Source organism: Rattus norvegicus, chromosome 13 (genome assembly GCF_036323735.1).
Source record: "Rattus norvegicus strain BN/NHsdMcwi chromosome 13, GRCr8, whole genome shotgun sequence".
NCBI classification, from domain to species: Eukaryota; Metazoa; Chordata; class Mammalia; order Rodentia; family Muridae; genus Rattus; species Rattus norvegicus.
This window is the reverse complement of record NC_086031.1, coordinates 97315250-97336307: the sequence shown is the minus strand read 5'-3', so window position 1 is coordinate 97336307 and position 21058 is coordinate 97315250. Positions and strand designations below refer to the sequence as shown.

At 43.5% G+C, this 21058-nt stretch overlaps 1 protein-coding gene across 9 annotated transcripts in view; it reads left to right on the top strand.

The window, feature by feature from the left end:
- The window catches only part of Disp1 (dispatched RND transporter family member 1), a 145756-nt gene that overhangs the window by 62022 nt on the left and 62676 nt on the right, over positions 1–21058 (top strand). Inside the window, exon 1 of one of the 9 annotated variants that reach the window (XM_006250384.5) lies at positions 14283–14478. The exons of 7 other annotated variants lie outside the window; for them this stretch is intronic. The gene's annotated coding sequence lies outside the window, so the exon portion shown is untranslated. Of the gene's footprint in view, positions 1–14282; positions 14479–17172; positions 19672–21058 lie in introns of those variants that run through there. One more of the 9 variants, XM_006250383.5, reaches the window with a different exon arrangement.

Sequence of the window (21058 nt, the reverse complement as noted above, 5' to 3'; positions counted from 1 at the left end):
TCATGTCAGAGCTGTTGTGAAGCTGTCATCTTGTGTTTCCTTTGAAGAACCTGTCCTTACAGAGGGCCAGGTCTCTGACCCACAAAGCCTTGAAAGAAAATTCCTTTGCCAAAAGGGAGTTGAGAGTGCTACAAGTGACTTGACACATGGTGTTGACTTAGAGGCTTCCAGGGGGTCTTTGCAGTTGGTCTCATTTCCCTAGAGGAAAGGGGTTCCCTATTCACATGACTCCCTGTGGACTTCACAGGTCAGTGTGAAGTGTCTTTGGGCTCTGGCATGTTTAACTGCAGATATTGTGGGGGATGGTCAGTGTGCTGATAATACTTGAAATGTGTCTTGAGACACTTTTTAACACTTGCTAAAAAGGGGAAAATGCTCACAGGAGCTCAAGGTTCGGTTTCGGGGGGTGCCAAGTTATCGTTTCTTTCCTGGTGTCAGATTAATGGGGAGGTGGAAAATGAAAGCTGGAATGTGTTACTCTGACACCCAAAATGGTACTCGTTGAGACAGGCACAGTTCTGATGTTCAGCCCTCTTTTTCTGTCTGCTTATCACCTTCAGCGCTTAACCAGAACATCCACATTGTTCAGGGGATTTGACTTAAGCCCTCATCCATACTTTCTGTCTTAGTAAATATCAAGTTTGGCTTAATGGTTTCCTGAACAAAGTCATTCAAATGCTGCATTGTTATTGATTTTAATATGTTTGTGCTTCAGATGTGGATGTCATTGGGAATGGCCATTATTTTTCCTGATTTGGCAGGTTAGAACAAGGTTTGGGTCACAACCCTGTTAGAGAGGTGGCTCTGCTGAGGGAGGGCCATGAGATTCACGTTCATCAGGCCGGGGTTTATGTTGCCTGCAAGGCCCTTAGCCCTCAGCTGCACAGCTTTCCACAGTTCACAGTGTGGGGTGGCGATGCAGCGTGAACCTGCCTGTAAGTGGTGAACTTAGAGCCACGCTGGCTCCAAACCAGGTTGTTTTTCTCCTCAAGACTGTTTCCAGGAGATCATTTCATTTTATAAGATTTCTTGAATACTATAACATGGCCCTGGTTGAGTTTTCCCCAATTTACACTTAAGTGGTGGGTGCATGATGGAGAGAGGCTCATAAATTTTAATTTTAGATATGTTGGGCGACCATAAAATTATAATGAACATCACATGTGAACAGTGACTGTACTCTTTCTACATGGATGTAAATGAAATAACCCCCCTCCTGTGTGTGTGTGTGTGTGTGTGTGTGTGTGTGTATGATGCTTTATACTGATACTCTACGTAATTTATATGTTGTTCCATATGTTGAACAAGCTATAACGTAGGAGTAAACTGACATTACTGAAACAAGACTTATATCACTGTGTGTAATGCTGTGGCCTTCAGCCTTGGATCTTAAGTGATTTGTTTGTTTTTGTTTGAGACATATTCTCCGTGTACACGTAGCTCAGGCTGGGTCCTCACTCAGGATCCTCTTGCCTCAGCTTCCCAAGCCCTAATATTACAGGTGTGAGCCACTTTGTAGTGAACATCTTATAATGAAACGCCTGACATTATTAAATAGGCTGTTCATTCATTCATTCATTCATTCATTCATCTATCTTATGTAGTTATTGATTGATTTTTATATAGTTAGTTTTCTATATGCTTGGGACAGGCTATGTCACAGTGAGTAAAGTAGGTATTTAAAAGATAATGATCGAACATCAGTTATATATCAGACATTGTTAAATGTGGGGTTATGCTCTGTGGAGCGATAGAAATGCTGAATGAGTACTTAGTAATTAAGTACTTAAGTTTCAGATGGTGGGTCTGTCAGGGCCCTCTAGAGGAGCAGAACTTAGAGAATGAATGAATCTCCATCCATCCATCCATCCATCCATCCATCCATCCATCCATCCATCCATCCATCTATCTATCTATCTATCTATCTATCTATCTATCTATCTATCTATCTAGCAGGCTGTGGTCCCGATAGCCTGAAAATGATTGTCTACCAATGGAAGCTCCAAGCATCTAGCAGTTGCTCTGTCCATGAGGCTGGATGTCTCAGTTGGTCTTCAGTGTAGGCAGAATCCCAAAGAAGTGGGCTCTAATGCCAGAGAAGGAGGGGCCTTGCCAGTGAGAGCAGGAACAAGCAGGCAAAGAGTGAAAAGTTTCTTTTTCCCTGTCTGTTATCTAGGCTGCCAGCAGAAGGTGTGGCCCAGATTAAAGGTGAATCTTCTCCCCTCAAAGGATTGGAATTAAAAGTGGGTCTTCTCACTTCAAATTATTTAATTAAGGAGAAATTCCCCCACAGGTGTACACAGATGCTTAGGTTTTAATTCCTGATGTAGTCAAGTTGACCACCAAGAATACCATCTCAGGTAGGAGTTAGGACTTCAAAGACACCCAACATAGGAAGAGTGATTAAGACCCTGGCCTGATTTACTTTGAATATCCTGGTTAGCTGTGGGGCCGAGGAGAGGGAAGGAGAGCTTCCCAGTTAGCTGTGAGAGTGAGGAGACCATAGGAGAGCTTTAAGGATCCAGAGTGCGTAGTCCTTAGCCATACACAGAAACCAGCCAAAGACAGCCTTTCCACCAAGACCGAGTGTTGAGGCAGACCGCAGCCAGTTCTAGTAGATGCCAGCAGGTGTTAGAGAGTCTCCCAAGTACTGAACAGGTAGCTAGGGGTAAAAGAGTCTGGGGACCATCAGAGACCGAGGATATGCCCTACTCAGTTACTTACTCAGAGTTATAAATTCATATATTCCATTGAGAAGGCACTTGAGCCAGATGGAGAGTGGGCTGCAAGAATCCTTATTTGCAAAGAAAATGGGTATTTTGGTATGCCCTGTTAGGTATTTTATAGAAAAAATGTAAAGCAATATACTTAAGTATATCTACTAAAATATTGGTGAATTTGGGTTGTCTGTTTCCTGTATAAATGCTTACACAGTGTTCTTCACTTAAGTGTTCTGTTGCCGAGCTGCCTTCGTAGTCACTGATTAGAAATATCAGCTTTAGCGTGGCCTTAGTTTAAGCAATGAAAAGGTAAAAGGTGTCTGCACTTGACAGTGGCTTCCAAATATACCTAAGGTTAGTACCAGGCTTGGAAGGAGTCCTGATCCCATGTGTCTAAAGGATTATGTTCGGGCACTGCTACAGAACAGAGCAAAATCCTGTCTGCTGCTGTTGCTGCTGGAGTGTGTGTGTGTGTGTGTGTGTGTGTGTGTGTGTGCAGTACTCAGATCTGACCAGACAGACGCCGAGCTGTGCCCTAGAGTCCAAACCCCTTTTAGGACATTGGTCGGTGTGCAAGCACCCGGGTGTTGGGCAGCAGCTGGAAGCAGTCTCACCCACTGTGTAAGGAAGTCTAGAAAGCCATTACAGAAAGCGAAGGGGTTTGAGTGCTTGTCACTGAGGTTTAAACCTTTGTGTTTCCAAAATCAAGAAGTAACGTCCAAGTGTGATGTCTGAATGGCATGGTAGATGGACACAGGCTTGCATGAGAGTCCCCAGCCTCTGCTTTCAAGTCCCATTCAGCCTGGGGCAGCATGGGAAGTCATTATCAAGTTGCTGTTCACAGGGCGCCAAAGGATACCACTTACATGTTAATGACTTTTCTATTTATTGAACATGCTAGCATTCGAAGTGCTCAAAATAGCACCAAGCTCATTTCTGAGGTGGCTCTTTTCAATGTGACAATTAATAAAACCCAGAAACCCTTGAAAGCCTATAAGGCCTAGAGAGATTCTTTATCTTGAGGTTTTTCAGGGACCCTGTCTTAACCAACAAAGTGATTTCTCTTCATTTAATTATATTATTGGAACGTTTTTAGCTATTTTAACTGTATGTTGTCACTAGAGAATCAAAATTCTCATGCTGTTAAATGTGCTTTCTGGTAAATGCAAATCAAATAATTTTAGACTGATGATATTGACTATTTTGATGGAGATTTTATTGCTGCTGTATCTAAAATTAAAAGAGTTATTCTTCATTTTACAGTAGGTGATTTGTCAGGTTAACATTTCATTTTACAAATAGTTAAATAACGTAAAAGCCTTTTGCTTCCTTAAATTTGAGTTCTGAATCCTAAGAGTCTGAAGAGCGTATTAGTAATGCTCGGAATGGAAAGTGTCCGCCTGTGCTGGAGGGGAGTGTGTCACAGTAACCCCGCACAGCTGTGCAGAGATGAGCCTCCTTGCCAGAGCCATCAGCTCTGCCTGAGAATGGCTGATTAAAGAGTGACTTCTGCGCTGGCTGGGCACTCCTCGGCATCTGTCCTCTGCCCGAAAGCACACGTTTAGTCATGAGCAGATGTTGGCCAGTTTCTGAGAAAATGTAAGACTCCTTCATATTTGTGATTTATGCTTTCCTTGCCTCTATCCTGACATTTCCGTTACTACTAAATCGAGCGTCCATTGACTTCATCGCATGTTACACGCGCTCTTTTGGTGCACTTACTAAACTTAGAGAATTGAATTAATTTGGTATGTGTGAAAGCTTAGTATTATCATGAATAAATTTTGTCTAATCCATGGGGCTATTAGTTTTAGATAACTTGTGTAATTACATTCATACTGCTACTAGGATATAAATATTTAAAACCAAGCATTAGTGAAAATACAGACTAGAATATATTCACATGACTTGAGAATTTAGAAAGCTCTCAGATTCGAAGGTGAGTAAAATGTTCCCATTGCCTGCCTGTCACCACCCCGTCGCTTGTGAAAGAGCTCTCCTGGGAGAGTTAACAGGCTGTGGGGGCTTCCACCTTGTGTAGTTAACTTCTGTCTTCTATAGTTAACTTCCGTCTTGTGTAGCTTTGGGTACTTGTACTCTACTCAGCCCTGCAGACAGCAGAACTCTCGGCCTCACGTCTTACTTTGCTCACTGGTGCTTTACTCTTTTTGTACTGGGGAGAATATTAAGAGGTAATTTATAATTAAAGCAATCGCTTTTCTATAAAGTCTACAGCATCCGATAGAGCAGATCTGTGTGTGTTAGGGCCTTAACTCTGGAACCCTCCAGAATGGATACTGCATCTGGAGAGGCCCCAAGAAGTAGATTCACTCTCTACATGTCCATTTCTACTCTGGCAAATCCAGTCAGTGTGCTTTTTGGTGGCAGGGGACGACTCCTTATTTTTCTTGTTTAAACAATTTAATTGTGTAGGGCGCAGAGCCACCGTGTTCGCAGTTGAGGTTGGTTTGGGTCTGACTTTGTCTTCTTACAGCACTTAGCACAGCACTGCTATCAACCGAGCGAAGTGGACACTCACAGGTTCTTGGAGAGTCAGTTGTGTTGGATGGTGTTTTGCTGGGCAAACATGAGTTTTCCTGAAGTGGACACAGGTGAAAGCTAAGGCAGATACAGGAGAAATGATGTTCTGCTAAAGCAAGAGGATGGAGGGACAGGTGACGAAGGACTCATCACTAACGACACACATGTATTGGTCCACCTTACATTTTGTAGTTGAGCTGCATTTGTCAGGACTGCATAGAGAGAAACGCATCAGAAAACTTCTGGTGGTGTGCTGCAGCTTCTTGCTGCTTCCACTGACTCGGGCTGATTGGCAGTGATGTCAGCTGAGACAGACGCACATGCTGAGTCAAGACAGGTGGAGGAAGATGATGTTTGGAGGTTATAAATAGAACTTGATGGACAGTGATGGAGGCTGAGCTAGGTTGGCTTATAGACCTGCTGCTCTTCATTCATTTCACTGAGAGAGGAGAACCTCTCCTGGCATCCCTCCTGTCACTTCCTGGTCCCTCTGGCTGACTGTGCCTAAGGCCTGGCTGTCTCTGCTAGGTCATGCCACCACTACTGATTTGTGTTTGCTGTCCCGACTCTCCCAAACTGGACTGCTGCTGTGTCTGTGAAGTGTTCATGAGTGGATCGAGCTGCCATGCTGACCTGTGAACTGAACTGCCTATTTCCAGACAACACAGACGGGAGTTGCTCCAAAGAACCTTTCTAAACAGGTCCTCTTCCCCCCGTATCCTTTCTTTCCCACTACTGCTGGGTGGTGGACTAGAAGGGAGGTTAAAGAGTTCAAGAGCCCTCATTAAAAATAAGGTTTGAAAAAAATTAAGTTACAACTGAGCCATCTCCCTAGTCACAAAATCTGCTATTTTGTACAATTAATATCTAATATAAAATTATTAAAAATGTGCAGCTTAAGGAGAACCCATAGCTTACCAATTAGGCCGTTGGCCAGCCAGCTCCAGGGATCCTCCTATCTCACACCTCCCTCGGGTGGCGTGGGGTATTGCATGTGTGCTGTGATGCCTCTGTCCTCACCTATGAGACAAGCACTAAGTGAGCGCTTTCCCCAGTCCTACAATCTGTTATTTTATGTAGTTAATGTGAGCTATAATAATGTATAAAAAGTTTGCAGTTTGAGGAGACAGAAAATGCCAATTACCCTGATTTAATCCTTAAAATTTATTGCATGTATTACATTATACTTAATAAATATATTTAATTATATCAATTAAAAATTAGAGACACTAAGAGAGCATTCAGGAAGTAGGAGAACCAATGCGATTGTAGAGAGCAAAAAGTGTGAAATCCAAGTATCCTTTCTAAGTGAACTATTCTGTAGGCACATTAGTCAAAAGAAGGGGAAAGGACACCACGATATAGTCTTACATTTTGGTAGGTTTTGTTGAACTCATTTAGTTGTTTGAGATCTTCCCAGACATCCCAGCAGGATGTGGGCTTCAGTCTGGGTGTTGGCATGTGACACAGGGGAGTTGCCTGCACAGTGGTGGGATATGGGGTTTGGAGGCAGTGCACATGACTGTCAGCCTGCCTGCCTGCACTTTATAGCAGACAGAAGGAACAGAGCCCACCGGACTGTGCTCTCAAGTCCTGGAAAGTAGGAAAGCAGCAACCAGAGCGGAGCACGTTATGCTTGCTCTCACTGGAGGGGTTGGCCTCGTGCTACTCTCTAGTACTTACTAGTTACTTGTATTCTTTAAATGCTTTTCTGTGAAATAGTTAGAAGTGAAATACAGAATTAAGACTATCAAGGAAGCTAGTCTGAGTGAAGCTCTATTTCCTCAGACAGCTAGGTGAGCTCAAGTACCAGCTAGAATGATCGTAGGGTGGAAGTGTTGCTGTTGGATCACATGCTAGGAGACGTGCACTTCCCCTCCACAGCTTCTTTGGAAGAGACATTGGTTCACAGCGTTTGGATTGCTTTGTCTGTAGACACATGCCTTCCACTTTCCTTTTTTTCTTATAAAGAAGCCATAGCTATTAGTGTTAAATGTTAACTGAAGGGATAAATAAAAAATAATAAAAGAATTGGCTATGAGATAGTCAGCAGTAGAGAATTGTCCAGCACCGATGGGGTATCTTGGAAGAAGTTTTATAAAATTTGAAGTTGAAATACCCCTCACCTTTTGTAATTCACACTTCTTTGATACACCACAGACCCTAATAGGACGGTTGGTTTTATTCCCAGATGTATACGTGAGAGTGAGGTGCTTTCTTTTTTCAGTTACGTACTAAACAGATTAAATGGGTAAGCTCTGCATACAGACCCGTGTATTCTTACCCAGACTGACTGAGGCGCTCTTTGCAGGTGAACTAGAGGCAATCCCTAAACTCTTCATGGTATTAAAAATGTCTTCTTCCCCTACTTATAGTTAGTCTTTATTAAGGATTAAGATGTAAGTTTTCAGAAGGCACTTTCAGGCAGACTTGTGTAAATGCTCAGTTGAACTTTTCAACTTCCAGAATCCAGAAATAAACATATATTACTATATGGTTTTAAAACATACCAAAGGGATGTTAATCTTATGCTTTGAAGTTAGGATCAGAAGAAACCATTCCTATGACCTGTAAAATCTGCATGTTATTATTAGTGGACCATTTGCTTTCTCTAATACATCAGCTTCCAGAAACAGATGACACAGACACTGGGACCTACCTCCTGTTTCAGTCTGCTGTGGCTTTCTCTCTCTCTCTCTCATTCACTCACTCACTCACTCACTCACTCACTCACTCACTCACTCACTCTCTCACTCTCTCAAAAAGGGCATAGGCAGGCTGACCAGATGGCTCAGTGGGTAAAGGTGCCTGTCACTAAGTCCGACCCGAATTCAATCCCCAAGTCCCACATAGTGAAAGTCTCCTGCAGGTTGATCCCTGCAGGTTGTCCTCATACTTCTGCAATGTGAATGTATTATACACACAATACATTCATACGCACGCATACATATATATACACAAACATACATATGTACATGCATAGACATTTTTTAACTAAAAAAAGGAAAAGGTACACTTGTTTGTCACTGTGGAAATAAACAGTTCAGATCTAGAAATGTGATAAGCAGCCGTATAAAACTCAATTTTTTAATAGTCCTAAGAGGCCCAAAGTCATTACAAACATAGTAGCAAAGACTGAGTTCTTTCATGCACTCCTGACAAACCTCCAGGTGCTTCTCTTGGATGCTGCTGCTAAGAGGCTTTTCCCAGTTGTCCACAGTGACCGTGGATGTCTTCAGCTTGGTGCCAATGGAGGGAGTAGAACTTTAAGGGGTGGGTTCTAGTGGCAGGTCCCAGTTCATTCTGAAGATCTGGAAGGAGATCTGGCCCTTCTTTTATTTTCTGGCTGTGGGGTAAGTGACTTTGTGCTTAACCATCACCCAACAGAATCAACCCATTGAACCTTGAAACCATTGCCAAATAAGTCCTTTCTCTTTGTGTCCTCGTCTCTGTTTGGTCTCTCAGATACTTGTTATAATGGCAGGAAGCTAATGCTGTTGATCAAACCGTCCCATGGTGAGCAGCTAACACAGAAAAACAAGTGCTTCCAATGCTTAACAATCCTCTCAGTTATTTTAACATTTGTTGTCTGTGGGGGATGTGAATGTATGTATCTGCATTTGTACATGTACCAGTGTGTGCGTGCGCACGTGTGTGTGTGTGTGTGTGTGTGTGTGTGTGTGTGTGTGTACATGGGCCAGAGTGTGTGTAGGTCTGAGGAGCTTTTAGTGATTGTTTCTCTCCTTTCTGGAGTTTCAGAGGTCCAAGTTGGGTCTTCCAGCTTGCTAAGCCATCCAGTGCTGACCTCCAAAGTTAAAATTCTTCAATGAAAGTAAGAAGTTTGTTTTAGAAGTTTGTGGCTTGCACTTCTCCATATTAAAGGTCTCCAGGACTCCTTGCAAAGCCAGCGGGGTGTGGGTGTGAATTCCAAGGCATCACACTTGGCAGAGAAAGGAGTGAGGATCACATTGCCTAAGGTCCCACAGGAGTGGGAGAGGGAGTGCATCATGTTTCCTCGCTGAGGCTGAGGACGGTGCTGACTGGGTGACACTAAGGGAATGAGACTGCAGAACACTGAGTAGAGCACTTAGGAATCCTTGGACGCTGACTGAGATCCAGCAAAGCAACAAAGCCCATGCCTTAACTTAGGAACCAAGCAGAGCTTGCTAGTTTAGTTCTGTGGCCCCTCAGAGCTAGTTCTATATCTTTTCTTCTCCTATTGTGTAAGGGACTGGCAACGGCCAGCAAAGTATGAGTGTTGACTAATACTCCTACACTATAGTATGACTCCTACACTATAGTATGACTCCTTCACGGTCGTATGACTCTCTCTTCTGACGGATTGCTGTTTTGTTTTAAGGCAAAAGTCATCTTGGCAGTACTCTGTTGACAGCTTAACTTGGAACTTCAAAGCAGTGCCCCACCTAGGAAATACAGTGTTTTCTTGCTGTCAGTAACTGTGTAAGGGCCAATGAGATGGTTTGCAGATATAGGTGCTCGCTATCAAACCTGATGACCAGGACCCCAGAGTTGAAGGAGAGGACCGGTTCCCACACTGAATAGAGCACTTAGGGGTGCTCTCTGCACCGCACTCAAGGTGTCTGGGTACCTCTCTTCTCTGGCATTTCTTCACCAGTTCAGTGCCTACACCAGTGCTTTGCCCTCTGATTACCAGGCCGTTTTCTCGGTACGATTAGGTTATGAGCTTTGTAGTTGAGTTTAAACGCATGGAATGGTTTCTTTCCTCTTACACTTGTGTCAGATGTATGCAAGCCTAGGCTTTGTGACCTGGGACATGTTAACAAGGAAACCTGTTTTCTCTCCTCAAGTGGGTAAGATGCAGTCTGCAGGCTCTGCCTGGCCCCAGTCTTTGGGAAGCTCCTGAGGGATTAGGACAGCATCTTGTCACAGTCACACTTCCCAGTCACTGCTAGGTCCTGAGGAGAAACCTAAGTCTGCCACTGTGGGTGGCTGTAGGCAGCTAGAACCTACTGAGGGTTTCAGTATGGAGACCTGGAGGGACCACTTCAGGTGACTGAGGTTACAGCTACGTCCCTGTGGGTGGACTGAACATTGAGATCATTTTTGTTTGTGTTGTGATTTTTTTTTTCTTTTTGAAATGGGAGTGGGGTATTACTTTCTTATACAAAGTAGTTTTGAATTCCTGAAACTTAAGTGATCCTGCTGCCTTAGTCTCCTCAGTAACTGGGGAGACAGGCCATCATCAGGCCGGACACCATTTCAGTGTTTTCCAGCTTTGCCGAGCTGACTGCTGCTGCCCTGCCCTTGAGGATGTACAGGGCTGAAGCCTGGTGTTGCCAGTGCTTACATTTATATCAGCATTTGCTCTCAGCCATGCGCGCATTTTAAGCCTGACAGCACTGCATTACCAGGATATTTGTTTTCTCATAGTCTTTAATTCTGACATAAATAAAATCCTTCCTCCCTTGCTCATGTATTATCTTTTTTATTTCTTATCTAATCTATTTCTTACCTTTTTATAGCCATCTCACAGAATTTTATTGCATAAACAAATTTCTGAAGCAAAATTGAGACGACTTTCACAGTTCTGAACTGTTTGAACTTTTGAATTGTTAGTGTCTTCAACATCTGAAGCAGCTCCCTCCACATTCGTGAAATGCCTGCCTCCCACCTCCTCAGTCTCAGGTTCTTTTTTTTGCCAAAAACATCATGGTGTACAAATGTACAAGAACATACACCGTGAACGTATAAACATAAAGAAAGGGGATTCGAGCTTCATTATACTCTTCTGCACAGTTTCATTGTCTATCAAAGAGTGGGGTGTACCTGTGTTAGTCATGGATTCGGATGACACACAGTTTCCTATGATATCTGACGGTTAGAAGATTAACTTGCACATATCTTTACTTCCTGCTGTGAGAAGAGTGTAACTCTCCCCATAAACACCCACAGCCCGACTGTGGAAGATTCCAGTTTGTTGGACAGAATCGGCACTCCGTGCACACTGCTTTCATCTACATTCAGGGGAGAGCTTCATAACAAGATACAGCTGAAACCCGTAAGAGAACGTTCTAAGCAGATTAAAGTCAAGAGACATTGTTCTTCATTTTAGCAGGAGATTTCCTGCCAAGAACTTCTATTGTAAAAGTATAGTATCACACTTTGAAATCCTATATTGCAAACCAGAAATATTTTGGAAGCTGCCCAGAGCTGTTAATATAAGCTTTGTTTTTAAATTCTTGTGCATCTCAAGATTATATTCTTAGGTCATCTATCTGCAGTCTTGTTATTTTGTAAGGCCTGAAAGGCTCTGACTTTTTTTTTTTTTAATATAAACCTATCAAATTGGAGGCTTCTCTCCTCTGAAATTTAACACTCTTTCAAGACAAGATAGCTCTCCTTGCAGACAAATGTGGAACTGTTATAAACTGACCTTATATTAACTTTTGCATTTTAAAAGGCAGGACTTGTTTGAGTTTTTCCTTTGTTGTTTTGAGAGAAGCTGGCATTGAGCTTTATGTGTCATAGAGGGCGAGCTTGAACTCCTGAGCCTACTACCTTCTCCTCTCGGTACTCAAGGTTTTTAATAGTAATTTCTTTTGATTAGGTTGAGGGAGATCAGAACTGCTGTGTAGTCTACAGAAGACGTAGACTACTCCATCCCTGAGAACTGATGCACGTGCATTAGTATACATTCCAGTTTCTCATCTCTTTAAGATGTTTGATAGCTTATCAGCTAATAATAAGTGAATTTCATTCTGGATAACCAAAATGCTTCTTGTAATATTAATAAGATGAATATGATTTTCTAATTTTTAATCGAATCAGGCAAAGACTATAGGAGTCAAACCCCAAGATTTCCTCCATCCATGAATTTTTCTGAAGCCTTTCACAGATGAGCTTTGCTACAATAAGACCAGCCAGAGATTAAATGGAGAGTCTACAGGCTAGGACCTTTGATGGCACACTGTGGAGGAAAGGACATTAATGTTCTGTTGTTTAAAAATACCTCTGTTGATGCCTAGAAAAATCCTTTCACAAAACACAGGTGAGTCTTGAAAACCCGTCTTGAGAATGAGCTTGCGTATTATCTTCTGAACTGACTGCTCCTGATTCAGAGAAAAGGTGAGTAGCCAGATTTCCTCAGTGTTCAGAATTTACAGCAGTCAGGCTCAACAGGAACTGAATCCTAACCGTTGTTTCTTTTCCACAGCTGTGGTGGGAATGGTCCCTAGGGCCTATATAAGTCAGCAGGAAAATAGATTTTGTATACTGAATTTTATTTGCAGACTATATTTCAATTCTACACTCTGCATAGTAAGAATGTAATACATGTCATAGTAACAAATTGTGACCTGTGACTTGTTCAGTGAACGTTTGTAAAGTGTAAATAGTAACTTAGTACATAGCATAATATACTTTATATACATTCCTCAGAGGCCTAAAGATAATAGAGCCTTTGCCTTTAAATGTAGATTAAGAAGGCAGGAGATATAAATGGCCCTGATTTTCTAAGAAAATGTTTAAGATTGGCATATGATAAGTGGTATAATAGAGCTCTCAGGGTCAAGTGATGTAGAGCAGGACATCAGGATTTCTGCTTCAGGCCATCAGAAAAGGCTTCATGGAAGATCCGGTTGTCCATATACTTTACAAAGAAAGGGATTGTGGGAAGTTGGAGATGTAATTGAAGGTCATTGGTGGTAGAAGGCCTGATGTACGAACGGAGAGGATGTGTGCAGACTTGCTCATTATACAGCAGGTTCCACTGTGACCCGACCAAGCATCCCCCTGCTGGAGATGGAATCCAGGGCCTTCAGCACGCCAGGAAAACTCACTGACTAACCCCGAGGTACACCAGCAGCACACGAAGGAAAGAAAGTCTGTCTTGGAGGGCATCTACTAGGGAGGGAGAGAGAAGGAACCTCAATAAGGGAGAATCTTGCATCCCAGCTAACATGATTAAACTGCACATGGACACAGCGATCCTTAGCATTTTCCAAATGAGGGTGACTTGGTTGGCTTTGCTTCTTCTGCTGGTGACTACAGAAACGCTATGTGGCTTAGGTTGGAAAAAGTACAAACTGCATTAATAACACAGGTTAGGCCCTGGCGATTATCCAAGGGAAACTTAAACTGAGGTGATGGAGGGAGTGGGATTGAAGGGATGGGTGGCAGGGAGGGAGTGAAAAAGTCATCGTTGCTTAAAGGTCAGAGGTGACTACACTGTCCCTCAGTGCAGCACAGATCTAATGGACTGCAGATAACTATTGAAGTCGGATTTGTGGGTTTAAGTGACTGAGAGAGCGGATCAGAAAACTGCTCTGCTAAGATCATTCAGCATTGAAAGCACTGGCTGCTTTTCCAGAGGACCCAAGTTCAAATCCCAGCATTCCCATGATGGCTCATAACTGAAACCCCAGTTTCAGGGGATATAATGCTCTTTTCTGGCCTCTGAATACTTGGATCCTGAGTTTCTTCAAGACAATCACAACTGCGCAAATGTTTTCTAGATCATGTCCATTGTCGCACACAGTACCTCACCCTCTTTCCTGATAGAACTGTTATCTTGGGCAGCCCTGAAAGCACATGCCACACGGGCTATTTCAATTTCATTTAAAAATGGCGCAAAACTCTAGAAATTTGCATTAAAATGGTAGGAAAACTCAACAAGTTCTTTGATGCTGACAGTTTATGTTTTAGATTGCTGACTTTGACCAGCCAGAAGGACACATAAATGGAATGTTATCAGACAACAGAAGCTGCAGGATACAGCTCAGAGCAGGAGTTAGTGGCAGGAACTGTGGAGAGAATAAAGTCAAGCGATCAGTCACTGTCCAGGGTTTAGAGACACTCCAGAGGCTCGGCCAAGGATGTGCAGCAGAGAATGCTGGGGAGTGCTGGGGAGTGCTGGGGAGTGCTGGGGAATGCTGGGGAGTGCTGGGGAGTGCTGGGGAATGCTGGGGAGTGCTGGGGAGTGCTGGGGAGTGCTGGGGAATGCTGGGGAATGCTGGGGACTGAGCAAGGAGAGCAGGCTGCCAGTGAGGAGGAAAGCTAACAAAACTGAACATTGAAAGGAGTGCTGAAGCAGCAGCTGTGCCCCTGTGGGAGAGGAGTGTGGGCTGAGGCCTGGGTAGGGTGTGGCAGTTGAGGGGCTGGAGCAGCTCTGCTGAGTAGCCCAAGCACCAGCAGACCAGATCGGGACTTCTGAGGTGGAAGAAGGTCAGCAATTACTGTAAGTAATGGAATAGACGACGAAGGAACAAAGACACTTGGGGAGAGTGAGGCACGGCCATGTGGCTGTCAGGGCTGGATCTGCCTGTGTGCTCTGGTGGGAGTGGGGTCTGCCCCTCCAGCTCAGTGGCTGTGCATCAGGGCTCCTGAACACTCAGGTGCCACTGAGTGCACTCGGGCACTGAAGTCTGCTTTCTTTACCTGTATCCTTTGGGGGATACCGAAAACAACATGTTAGCTATGTTAGGAAAGAGGGTCAGGTCCTGCAAGTGATGATGGACAAGTTCTGCCAGACATCTGAGGCAGTTGTGGTAGTATTGAAGACACTCAGATCCAAGCTTCCTTTTCTTGTCTGAAAATGCACAGTATCACTTGTCAGGAGGGCTCCAGGCAGGAGCTTGGGAGGGCCACTGTGGATTTCAGTGGAAGATCTGGCAGAGGGGAGTTGAAGCAACACCGAGGGCCTTTCTCCCTTCCCCCACAAAGGAGACTGACTTTTTTTAGGTGGCTTTCTCTTTCTGGAGGCTGTTTTCATTAACATCCCAAACCTGGGATTTAGAGAGCAGGTTTAGGGGAGGTTTTGTAGTGTGAGGGTTCAGTAAATCAATACTGAGCAAGTGAAGATGGCCAGGGGCGTTGTGGATTAGAGCTGGAGGCTGGAGCATTCTTCAGCTGTCAGACTGTGGGAGATAAAGCCTTGCAGCTTCAGTCATGAGAATTACAGATCTGGAGATAGGATTTCCAGCAGGAAATGGGGTAAGGAGATTAACAGATGACAGCTGTCAGCTAAGAGGAGCACGGAAGATGGATGCACACTTGCAAGTGCCCTGCTGCAGGCTGCATGCCTTCTGCCTGTGTCCCCAGTCTGCCCTGCTGCAGCCTGTGTCCCCAGTCTGCCCTGCTGCAGGCTGCCTGCTTTCTGCCTGTGTCCCCAGTCTGCTAACTAGATTTGGGACAGAATCTTGAATGGTTAAACTGGGATTTAGTTATCTTTCCTGTAGTGGCCTCAAAATGTTGTCAACTGAATTCGGAGCCCCTGGGATCATCTTTCTAGCATTTACATTTTGTAGATGGAGAATGTGACATCGGGATTGAGTGGGTTTCCTGCTCCTTTTGGACTGACAACCTCAGAATTTCTGGTGTGACTTGAACAACCATGGGTTCTGGTCTGGGAACTTAAGTAGGCATCTAGCGATCTGTGCACAGAAACCCTGAAGAAACCCAGCACAGAGCACTGTCTGTAACTTTCCTGCTTTTCCTTTCTGAAGTTATACCTAAACATTACTAAGCTATTGACTTGACAGAACTGAAAACACCTGCTGGAGTGCCGCTCTGTCATCTTCCTCGCTTACCCTGGCTTTGCTGACATGAGGACGAGGACGTCAGTGGTGCTAATTATCACATGACAAACCTGTGCTCTGGGCTAGCTGTCTCTGGGAAGGAGCTGCCAGAGAGCAGCTCTTTTCTCACTTTGTGAAAAGTACCAAGCAGGCTCCCCTGCCACCCTACCCTAAACCTGTGCACCTCTGACGTCACAGGAAGAGATAGACAAGATCATAGCGAAGAAAGTGAGACACTTCAGAGAGCAGTAGGACCTCTCAGGGTCCGTTTTGCCCTGGATGATGTTAAGAAACCTGCTGAAGGGCCTGAGATGTATCACGTTTGTTCTTTATGTAAAAGTGACTTACACCATGTGGCAAAGGCACTTTCACCTGCCTGTTCGCACAGCACCCCGAATTTGAAGGCATCAGCTAGAAGTCAGCAGCTGTCGCCAGTGCAAATGGAGGTGTGCAGGCTTGGGAGCTGGAGAGAGAGGCTGTGGAGTGTGTGGCACTGTGATGGCTTTGGAGTGTGTGGCACTGTGACGGCTTTAAGGAGGTTCTTGCAGCCATGCATGAAGTCAACTCTAAAAAGTTTCATATTTGTGAGGAAAAACACAATGAAATATATGGGATTGGTCATTTTAATAAACTAAACGAAAAGTATTGTTAAGGTGACCAGAGAGTGTTAAAAATACCTTCATTTGGGTGGGGGGGGGGCGCAGATACAGGGATACAAAGTGAATAAATAAATAAGTTGAAAAAAATACCTTTATTTTAAATAGTTAATATTTTTTGAGGATTTTTAAATGCTACAGTACCATCAGACTTTGATGTTAGAGACTAATATTTTTGCTCAGCTAAGTTCTTTCTTTCCTTCCTCCCCTTGCCTTCCTGCCCATCCCAGATCCCATCCCCAGGATGACTATACTCTATTCTAGGTAGATTTAGGAGATGTGGAGGTGAAAAAGTACCTTTAGGAGTCTGGGATTGTCTCTAGTGCAGTGTTTCCTAAAATGTGGGTCTGATTACCAGTCCAGACTTCCTAGAAAATCAAATTTTCCAGTGTACCCCAACCCTGATCCCTGCCCTAACCTTCAGCATCAGAATGCAGGCGATACGCCCCAGTATCAAGTGTGTCCACCTTGCTCTGGGAATCCTGATGCACGCTCAGGGATGTACAGCCACTGACTGCATGGCAGGAATCTTACACCTCCCTCCCTCCCTCCCTCCCTCCCTCCCTCCCTCCCTCCCTCTTTCTCTCTCTCTCTCTCTCTCTCTCTCTCTCTCTCTCTCTCTCTCTCTCTCTTATTGAGACATAATTAACATATCAAAGATCTCACTGCTTCTAAATGTCTGGTTGAGTGGATTTTCACCACACTGTGGAGCTGTTTAGTTCTGAAACATTCAGAAGGAAGCTCTACACCTGTCAGCAGCAGGGCCCCACTGCTAGCTCCAACCTCCAGCACAGGGCAACCATTAGCTCGCTTTTTGACTTCATGGTTTGCCTATTCTCGATGCTTTATATAAATAAAGTCATGGAATGTGCAGCCTTGTGCGTCTGGCTTTCCCTTAATGAAGGTTTGAAGGTTGACTCATGAGGTAGCATGCATTCTGTTTTCATGGCTGCCTTGTGTTGTGCTGTAAAGATGCGTTGGCGACATGCTTATCTGGTAGTTGTCTGACGGACATGCATGCAGCTTGTGTCTACCTCCTCTTCCGGTGCTCTGAGTATTCATGTCCACATTTACAAGCACTAGTCTTTAGTTCCTTTAGGTACATTGAGTCAGTTATCACTTGTGATAGATAAGTTCACAAAGCCACTAGAAACAAGTGAGCAGCAAAATCATGCAGAAATTCAAGAATGTATTCCTGTGAACCCACATTCACAGCTTTCTCATCAGACGATCTATGTTAACCTGGCTTTTTGTGTTTCTGCTTAGAGAGCGCTCCCCTGATGTTTACTGTTGGTTCCCTAAGAGCAATGTAGCGCGTGTCTGCAAGCATTCATTTCGCATGTACATTTTCTCTGATTTGTGTGTCCCAGCCTTCTTGGACTTGAGAGCAGGAGGCAGCTCTTTAGCAGTGTCCTTAAACAGCAAGATCACCAGCAGAAAACACAAACAGGGAAAAGTGTGTTCAGTGAGCTGCCAGAGACGTACACCTGTCTGTGCCTGTGTGTGTGACAGGCAAACAAGAGCTTCATCCTGTTTGTGTCCACTGGGATGTGCGCACAGTAAGTCAGAGTTTCCACCACTGCAGTAGCATGGTCAGTATCTGCAAATACCACAAGGATTATTTGGGGAGCTACAAGAAACTCAGATCTCATAGGCAGATTGACACAGTATGAACCCAGAAACGATGCATTTGATGCCAGGCATCGAGTGCAGCTGGAGTTACCGGGCTGCATTGTGACTGGTTTTGCTCCTTCACTGAGTCCCTTAGTCCCTTAAAGTTCCCAAAGCAACACAAAAGCATTCTGGTCTCCTCTGCTTTTGACAGTGTTTGGAATTCTTTCTTTGTCATGACCATCTCTGAGGATATGAAATAATATCCATTTCATTGTGGTTTTAATTTTTTTTCCTTAAATCACTAATTAGTATTAGCCACCTGAATGTCTTGAGAGACACCTTTTCAAAACGTTGGCCTCTTTTAAAATGGATTCTCTTTATGGATGACTTACAGTTTTTGGGTTGTCTGTCTGTTTGTAAACATGTATCTGTAGTAGACACTTAGGTATATAATTTGAGAATTTCCCTCATTCTGTATATCTAATTTTTTTTTTTACTCTTTTGAGAGAATCCTTTGATACATGAAACATTGTTTAGATGAAGCCCAATTTTACCTATTTCTGCTTTGCTCCTGCTTTGGAAACCTGAATATCCACTCTTCAAGTAATTAATCAGCATGTCCCGACAGAAAATTTTTCATACATTTTTATTATTAAAGACATGAAGAATGGAGTTCATGGTTTCAATAAATCATCACTTGCTTTCTAAAAGGTTATTATTTATAAATATATGGTATGTGCTTGCAGGGATTTATACAGATTTATATAAATTTTATACTAGCATCATTATGGCCATCTGTTCTGTTTATAAAAATCAAATCCACTTAGCCAACAACTATTTTGTTTAGGAAAATTTGGAGAAAAAAAGTACTTATCACTGTGTCTGCTCAAACCTCTTTCTTAAAAGAGGAGGAGGGAGAGGAGGGAGGCTGCCTCTCTTAGGACTGTCAACTTTCTCCTTTGAAAGCAGGGTCTCAAGAGCCATTTGTGAAAGAACACAAGACCCAAAGTTGGAAATAAACAGGCATTGGTGTTTATTTGTGTTAGTTTAGATGTAGTAGCCAATGTGTTAGAAAACCGGGTCTGTGGCTCTTAAACGAGATTGAGCAAGCAAACATTATCAGCCAACATGGCTTTAATCTACTCAGTAATTTTAAATCCAGGAGATCAAAGGACATCATAACTAAGAACAGCCCTCATTGCAATTTCCCTGCAGAAGCAGGAAAAGGCTAGAAATGACATGTCACCTTCATATCCTGGCTGGCTGACCCCAGTGCTCAGATCAATCCCTCTGTGTACCAGCTGTTGCCATTATTAAGACTTTGCCCCAAGGGGTTAAGTAGGAGAAAAACTCTCCGTCCTATCCCAGAGCAAACAGAGAAGTCCCAGCCCCTTACTTACCCGTTCAAAGCCTCTGCTTGTGCCTGTCATTCACCCCCCTCCTCCTCTGCTCCGGCCAACTCCTGCCTTCTGTCCCACGAGTTCCCCGAAGCCTGGTGAGCCCAGGCTGTGGCTACCTCAGCTTCTGCAGACCAAACTGTGGCGCCCGCCTGCCCGCCGAGAAGCTTCTTCTTTTAACAGAAAGGTAATATCTTTACTTCTGCTTCTCTAGGTGGGGGTTTGTTGTTTTAGAGGAATTTGTTTTTAAATTGAACCTATTTTCTAACACTATTTTAAAATCCAGTTTACTTTTTTCAATGTAAATGCTGAGTAGAATTTTAATACTTTAAAAATCTTGCAGCCTCCATTTGAGTTTGTAATGTGGTGCAGTAGAGGAGCTCCGCTATTTCTACATTTATTAAAATGTGCTTTCTTTGTGGAGTTGGAAGGAAACCAAAGATTTAAAGTGAAGTATATTGTTTCCTACCTTCTCTGCCTGAATTGGGGGAAATATTGAAAGTCTGCCCCTGTCATGGCCATTGATAGAAAGGTAGGTGAGGAATCGCAGGAATCTGCCATTAAGTATTTTAGGAGAGTAAATGGGTCTTTCAGCCTGGGAAGAGAAAGCCGTGCCTCAGATTGGCAGTACCGGTTCAGTTTTACCCCAGGTCATTTCCGAGGCTCAGTCCTGTGTGCTCCTTTTAGCTGCATCTGAGCTAATTAAATGTCATGCTTTGTATGTGCTTTAATTGCCACAGGGATGGCTGCATTAGGATTGGATTTACTGCTTAAAGTCCTGTTAGTAGCAAAATAGTTTTGCTACATTGACTTTGTTTAAAGTGAGAATGGGTAATTTATATGTAATTGGCAAGAAAAAGAAAAAAGTTCAGACTGGTTTTAATTCATACAGGACGTTTCTGTGTGGTACCGAAAGCTAACATCTCTCTTCTGGTCGAGAGAGCAGACATGCCGGTCTCTCAGCAGGGACCGTGCAGGGCTTGCTAAGTAAGAATTGTCTGTAACTGGACGCGTTCATGTGGCCCTGGATGAAATATGTTCCTTTCACTCACAAGAGGATGATTTCAGACTGGGACTCGAGTCTCCTATGACTGGGCAGCCACCAGACCAGAAGGAACCTCTGGATCAGTGGGCAGCAGGCTCGCTTCTTGTGTGCCCTTAACTCATAATGGCGAATTCTGCTTTTAGTGTATTAAGATGAACAGTTTTCTTGTTTATCTGTCCTTCAGTTGTGCCTTTTTGGTTGGTGATGGTCCGATGTTGAATATTAGAAGACTTAAGGAATTACACTTCACTTGGAATGCCTTATATTTTATGTATCTTACATTGTAGACCTGAAATTAAGAACTGTGACCATAAACTACTTGTAGCAATTAGAGAAAATATTTAATGTCTAAAGTACTGTTCTACCATGCAGTTTAAGAAACTCATTAGCCTTGTCTCAGCTTGGAACATGATCTGTGTAAGACAGATTCCTCTAACCTTTAGCGATAATCTCCTGTCTGTGTAGCTTACGTTGAACCAATTACTCTTTTTGGTAACTCCTGAGAAATCTCCTTTTCTGTAGTTGTTAT